The sequence below is a fragment of the Elephantulus edwardii genome, unplaced genomic scaffold (genome assembly GCF_000299155.1).
Source record: "Elephantulus edwardii isolate Elephantulus edwardi_28Jun2011 unplaced genomic scaffold, EleEdw1.0 scaffold00407, whole genome shotgun sequence".
Classification (NCBI taxonomy): domain Eukaryota; kingdom Metazoa; phylum Chordata; class Mammalia; order Macroscelidea; family Macroscelididae; genus Elephantulus; species Elephantulus edwardii.
The window spans coordinates 975,229-983,149 of NW_006400157.1; the positions used below are offsets into that span (position 1 = coordinate 975,229).

Here is a 7,921-nt window from a genome sequence, read left to right on the forward strand (position 1 = left end):
GGGCCATTTTTTGTTCAATAAAGCTTCTGCAACGAATCCTGTTTGTCTGAGTCTTCTTCGGCTGCTGGCGGCGAGGTTGCACTCGGCAGGCCTCCAAACCTTATAATCATAAAGGTCTGCGCACTTGGTCTAAATGGTTTAAACAAGAGGCTTCCACTCCACAACAGATTGTTACTTAAATAAAAATGGCCTACCTTTCAAAACCCAACTGCTTCAAACAAGAGGCTGTCAGGCAGCCCCCAACCAATTTTTACTCACAAAATACTGCTAACTGGGTACTTTTTGTTTAAACAAGAGTTTTCCAGCCATCACTGTTAATTAAAACAAATATTTTATACCTGATTGTTAATTAAATTAATATGACCAAACAACTCACATCTGATCGTTAATTCAAAGAAAAAGACAAAAGAGCTCACTCTTGACTGTTAATTAAATAAAAATGATATGCCATCCAGAATACTATTACTTCACAGAAGAGGCTCTTGAGCAGGCCCCAAGCAACTTTAATCACAAAGACTCGCCCACCATGTCCTAATTAATTGAAACAATAGGTTTCCAGTTCACAACTAGTTGTTAATTAAATAAAAAATACCTTCCTTCCAGGATCCACCTGCTCCATACAAGAGACTCTCAGGAGGATCCAATCAAATTGTAATCACAAAGCCTTCTGTTTGTGTCCTAATTGGTTTAAACAGGAAGCTTCAATCCCAGAAGTGATTGTTAACTAAAGCCAAATTAACAAATAATGCATACGTGATTATTAATTAACTCAAAAGACCAAACAGCTTATACCTGTTTGTTAATTAAATAAAAATGACCTACCTACCAGAAACCAACTGCTTCATATAAGACTCTCAGGCAGGTTCCAACCAATTTTGAATCACAAAGGCCTATATATCATGACTTAATTGGTTGAAACAATAGTTTTCCAGCCCACAACTAATTGTCAATTAAATTAAAAAGGAAAATAAAAACCAAAACAACAGAGTTCATAACTGATTGTTAATTATATTAAAATTACCAAACAGCTTACACCTAATTGTTAAATTACTAAAAAAGACCAACTGGGGAGCTCTGGTGGCCTAGTGGCAAGAAGCTGCAACTACAATACCAGAGGTGCACGGTTCAAATCCACCAGATGCTCTGCCGGGGAAGGAGGGGCAATCTCCTCCTGTATCAGTCAGATCTGATTTGACGGTACACGCACATAAAAATAATAAAATAAAATTAAAAAAAAAAAGACCAACAGCGCACAACTAATTATTAATTAAAAATTGCCTTGCTTCCAGAATCCACTGCCTCAAACACAAGACTCTTAGGCAGGCCCCTTTGAATCACTTAGGCCCACAAAATGGGTCCAAATTGGTTTAAACAAGAGACTCCCAGCAGAAAACTTATTTTTAATGAAATAAAAATGCCCAAATGGAACACTGCTGTGTTAATATCACTGTGCTGTCTTGTCCCAGGATCACCAATATCACAGATGTAGATGTCTTCCAGACATCTACATCTACCTACATTAGCTAGGTAGCTGTCTTAAATATTTCTTAGTGTGAGCCAGATTGTGTTCCCACCTTGATCACTAGACTACTATGCCACAATGTGAAGACTGCTGCCCTGCCACCTGGAGACTGCTGTCCCACTGCCTGGAAACCATTTATCTGCAACCTAGAGACAGCTTTGCTGTTGCCCTACTGTCTTGAGCCAGTAGAACAAGTATGACAAGTGAGGCCATTTCTTTTCCCTCTCAGAGCCAGTATGTGAGCTGTGGACCAAGAAGGCTGCTAATTCACAGGTCTTCCCTCTCATTTCCATTGAGTCAAAGGATCAGATCATAGAGAAATTCAGACAGGATGAGCTGCCATTCCCCCTTCCATACTCTGAAATAGTGAGCTCCTGGGCCAAGATTATCAGATCAAAGGCCTGCTAAGATCTCAGGCATGAAAAACTCTACCACAAGAATGAAAAGGAAGAAGCAGGATACCTCAGACCCTACACAAAACTGAAATAATATGTCAGCCCAAAAATGCGATCATAACACAGAATCAATGGATTTCCTAAAGCCAGAAAGTCTGATGGAACTGTCTGACAAGTTTTCAAAAGAACAATGATTAAATATTTTCGATGAGTGAAAGACAAACTCAAAGAATTAACAGGACTCTGCAAATAAAAGCCAATAGGAGCTTTAAGGGGAAAAAAAAACCCCACAACAAAACAATCCAAGACAAGGCAGATAGAGGCATTAGAGGCTCTGAGAAAATAAGAAACCACAATTCAGAATATGAGGACCAATGTTTCAGATGCTGCAAACATGTTGGAGAGACAGATGAACATAATGGAGGAGATGGAACACAGAATCAGTGAAATAGCAGATAAAATTCTCAGCACTGATCTTCTAGAACAAATGGCAGAATCAATAAGAAGGAAAAAGAAGAAATCCTAAGAATAATGTAGGACACCGTCAAGAGAAATAATATGTGCATAATCAAAATCCCAGAAGAGGAAGAGGCAAGTAAAGATACCGAGAAAGTTATGCAAGATTTACTAGAAGAAAACTTGCCAGGCCTAAGGAAGAATGAGAGAGTATATATTCAAGAAGCTGAGCAAACTCAATATAGAATAGACCCAAAAGAAAAACACAAAGACATACCATAGTCAAATTTGCCAGAACCAAATATAAGAAGAAAATTCTGAAAGCAGCTAGGGAGAAACAAACAGTAACCTATAAGGGAGAGCAAATAAGATTAAGTACAGATTTCTCAGGAAAAACCATGTGAGCAAGAAGACAGCGGAATGACATATGTCAAACACTCAAAAAATACAACAGTCAACTGAATATTGTATACAGAAAAATTGTCAACCGAATATGATGGAGAAATCAAGATATTATCAGAAAAGCAGAACCTAAAAGAGTTAGTAAAAACAAGACCAGCATTGTAGAAAATACTGATGGAAGACCTTAAAAAGATACCACAAGGGAACTTTGGTGGCCTAGTGGCAAAAAGCTGCACTGCAATCCCAGAGGTATGCGGTTCTAATCAGATGCTCTGCTGAAAAAGGAGGGGCAATCTCCTTCTGTACCAGTCAGATCTGATTTGGTGGTACACACACAAAAAAGAATAAAATTTTTAAAAAAGAATGCCACAGAAAACAGGGTGGATCAATAACACCAAAAAGAACTCAACAAAATGGTAGCAATAAAACCTTGACCCTTAAAAATTACTCTGAATGTTAATGGTTTAAATGCACCAGTAAAGAGAAAAAAAATGTATCAGGTCATATTAAAAAACCAAAACCCGTCAATATGCTGTCTATAAAAGACACATCTGTAAAGTGAAGGTAAGTGAAGAAAGACTAAAAATAAAAGGGAGGAAAAAACATACCAAGAAAATGACAGCCAAAAAAAGCAAGAGTAGCGATCTTAATATCTGATAAAACATATTTCAATGCAAAAACCATCACAGAGAACAAGAAAGGTCACTATATAATGCTTAAAGGGTCAACAGAAAAAGAGGACATAACATAGGCTAACACACCCCAGAAAAGCACAGTATACTGTCTTCTCCAATGTGCATGGAACATTCTCCAGAATAGATCACAAAGCAAGAATCAATAAATAAAAAAGAAAACCAACATAGAAATAATACAGAGCATCTTCTCAAACAAAAAAATGGTATAAAATTAGAAAGTAATAACAAGAGGATAAAGAAAGAAAAAAAAAACATACATTTGGAAGCTGAGTAATTCCTTGCTGCAATATGAGTGGATATTAGAAGAAATAAAAACGAAATTAAAAAGCTTCTTGAAAATAAATGACAATGGAAACACAACTCACATTTACTAAGAAAAGACTCACAGAATGTCAAGAAAGCAGTAGTCTGCTTGAGTCATCATGGGAAAAAACCAAAATAACCATTCTCCTTAAAAAAATGAGACCGGATATATACCTGAGATAGAGAGAACCTGAAGAAATATGTTGATGTAGGATTACTAGAACAGCTACAGAAAAAGATGCAAGTGATGGAAGAAACAATGAAAGTCATTAAGAGAGCAAATACCTCAGAGACAGCAATTTGAAGAAATATATTGATGAGGAACAGTTTAAACAGCTATGGGGGAAATGCAGAAGAAGGAAAGAATTGATGGTATAGATAAAAAGGTAAAAGAACTTTAAAAAAAATTATTGCAAGACAGAGAGGATCCAGCCCATACAGTACTGGAGATAACAGAAAAGCATGAAAATGCAATTCAGAATATTAAGACTGAAATGGTAGAAGTGTACAACGTTCTGGTGAGACATAAAAGTAGAACTGAAGGCATGGAACAGAGAGTCAAGGAGCTGGAAGACAAGAGCCTCACTGGAAACATACTTGAAGAAAAATCAGAGATGAAACTTAAAATGAAGGCAACATTAGATTGATTTGGGGAGATATAAAAAGGAATAAAATACACATGATTGGAATTACAGAACATGGGAGAGTCACTCATAGGAAAGAAAATTGTGGAATAAGTACTATAAGAAAACTTCCCAGGTATTTTGAAGAATGGGAAATCCATATTCAAGAAGCACAATTAACACCAAATAGTATAGACCCAAAAGGAAACATATCAAAACATAATAGTCAAATTCTCCAAATTAAAAGGTAAGGATAGAATACTGAAAGTAGTGAGAGAAAAACAGTCACCTAAAAGGAGAAACAATTAGATTAACTTCTGATTTTTCAGCAGAAACCATGTGAACAAGAGGACGATGAAAAGGTATATACAGAAAATTGAAAGAAAACAATTGCCAGCCAGTGATCCTACACCCAGGAAACCTCTCCTTCAAATGGTCCCTTGAGCTGTCCCCCTTTCCACCTGTCAAGATTTCTTTCTTCCCCTCTATGCAACCTGAGAAAGGATCCCACATGGTCTTGAGGACTCCACGGTTACCTGAGAAGTGGGTGGAGGGTTTGAAGGTCCCTTTAGCTGTCCCCCTTTCGGCTTGTCAAGATTTCTTTCTGCCCCCTCTACGCCATCTGAGAATGTATCCCATGCTGTCTTGGGAACTCCACTGTTACTTGACAAGTGGGAGGAGGGTGTTAAGGTCCCTTGAGAGCTGTTCCCCTTTCCGACTGTCAAGATTTCTTCGTCCCCCTCTAGGGGACCTGAGAATGGATCTCATGTGGTCTTGGGGACTCCACAGTTACCTGAGAACGGATCCTGTGTAAGGTCCCTTGAGCTGCTTCCTTTCCGCCTGTCAAGCTTTCTTTCTTCCATTCTATGCGACCTGAGAACGGATTCTGCATGGTCTTGGGGACTCCATGGTTACCTGACAAATGGGCAGAGGGTTTAATGTTCTTGAGCTGTCCCCCTTTCTGCCTGTCAAGGTTTATTTCATCCCCCTATACACAACCTGAGAATGTATCTACGTGGTCTAGGGGAGTCCAAGGCTATCTAAAAAGTGGTTGGAAGGTTTAAAGGTCCCTTGAGCTCTCCCCCTTTCCACCTGTCAAGATTTCCTTCTTCCCCCTCTATGCAACCTGAGAACAGATCGCACGTGGTCTTGGGGAATCCACAGTTAACTGAGAAGTGAGCAGATGGTTTAAAAGACCCTTGAGTGCTGTCAAAGCAAGATATCACCCTCCAAGGAAGACACAGTAGCAATGGATTTCCTGAAGCCAGAAAGCCTGATGGAACTTTCTGACACAGAATTTAAAAGAACAAAGATTGAATATTTTCAATGGATGAAAAAGAAACTTGATTAATTACAGGGCAGTGCTAGCAAAAATCAGGAGGAGCTTAAAAAAACAATCCAAAACAACGTAGAGAAAACGAATGAAGCATTAGAGGCACTGGAAAAACAAGAAACCGTGATCCAAAATATGAAATCTAAGGTTTCTGATGCTGTCAACATGATGGAGGGACATATGAATAGAGGTGAAGAGATGGAAAACAGAATCAGTGAAATAGAAGATAGAATTGTCACCACAGATCTGACCGAGAAAAAAGCAGAATCAAAAAAGAAGGAAACAGACAAAAACATAAGAATAATGTGGGATACGATTAAAAGAAATAACATCTGCATCATTGGAATCCCAGAACGGGAATAAGCAAATAAAGGCACTGAAAAAGTTGTGGAAGAATTACTAGAGGAAAACTTTCCAGGCATAATGAAGAATGACAGAATATATATTGAAGAAGCTGAGCGAACACCATATAGAAGAGACCCTAAAAGAAAAAACCAAGGGAGAGAGGAATAAATAGTAACCTATAAGGGAGAACAGAAAAGATTAAGTGCTGATTTCTCAGAGGAAACCATGTGAGCAAGAAGACAATGGAATGGTGTATATCACACACTTAAAGAACACAACTTTCAACGAAGAATACTTTGTCCTGCAAAACTGTCCGTCAAGTACAAAGGAGAACCCAAAATATTCCCAGAAATACAGAACCTAAAGGAGTTCGTAAAAACAAGACGAGCCTTACAGGGAACACCGAGAGACGTCCTTCATACAGAGATGCCATGGAAAACAGGATGGACAAAAGTAACTAGCAACAACAACAACAAAAAGAATTGAACAAAATGACAGCAATAAAACCCTACCTCTCAATAATTACACTGAATGTGAATGGTTTAAATGCACGACTGAAGAGAAAAAGAGTAGCAGATTGGATAAAAAAGAAAATCCATCAATATGTTGTCTACAAGAGACACATCTGAAAAATGAAGATAAAGAAAGACTAAAAATAAAAGGATGGGAGAAAATATACCAAGCAAATGGCAACCAAAAAAAAGCAGGAGTAGAGATACTAATCTCTGATAAGTAAACACATCAAAAGGCAGGAAAAAATGACAACTGACTTTCTAACCCAATACCACCAGCAAATTGAAAAAGAACAGCAAGAAAACCCAACACCCTCTAAAAAAACCGAAATTGTAAAAATTAGAGCAGAGATAAATGAAAGATAAAACCGAAACACAATTGAAACTATCAACAAAACTAGGAGTTGGCTCTTTGAAAAGGTCAATAAAATCGACAAACAATTAGCAAAACTCACAAAAGAAAAGAAGGAGAAGACACAAATAATTAGAATAAGAGATGAATCAGGCAACATAACAACAGAACCAACTAAAATAAAAAAGCTAACATTAGAATATTACGAAAAACTATACTCAAACAAATATGAAAACCTAGAGGAAATGGACAATTAGAAACACACAATCTGCTTAAACTGACACAAACTGAAATTGAACATCTGAAGAGACCCATTACAAAAGAAGAAACTGAAAAGGTAATACAACAACTTCCAACCAAAAAAAGCCCTGGGCCAGATGGATTTACAAGTGAATTTTATCAAACATTCAGAGAAGAACTGTCACCAATTCTACATAAACTATTTCAGAAAATAGAAAAAGATGGAATTCTCCCAGAGTCATTCTATGAAGCAAACATATCCTTGATACCAAAGCCAGGAAAGGACACCACCAAAATAGAAAACTATAGGCCAATATCTCTTATGAACATAGATGCAAAAATCCTGAATAAAATACTAGCCAATAGAATTCAACAATACATCAAAGAAATAATCCATCATGACCAAGTGGGATTCATAACAGTTATTCCAGGATGGCTCAATATAAAAGAAGCAATTAATGTAATTCATCATATGAACAAAGCAAAGAACAAGAACCACATGATTCTCTATCAATTGATGCAGAAAAGGCCTTTGACAAACTCCAACACTCGTTCCTGATTAAAACACTCAACAAAATAGGACTAGAGGGGAATTTCTTCAATATAGTTAAAAGTATTTACAAAAACCCAAGAGCCAACATTGTTCTCAATGGAGACAAGTTAACGGCATTCCCTTTAAGAACAGGAACTAGGTAAGGATGCCCATTATTTCCTCTCTTATTCAATATTGTATTGGAAGTCTT

The 7,921-nt window shown here is 37.3% G+C and overlaps 1 pseudogene; it reads left to right on the forward strand.

Moving 5' to 3' along the window:
- Positions 1-7,921, forward strand: part of LOC102861037 — a 158,843-nt pseudogene that overhangs the window by 70,556 nt on the left and 80,366 nt on the right.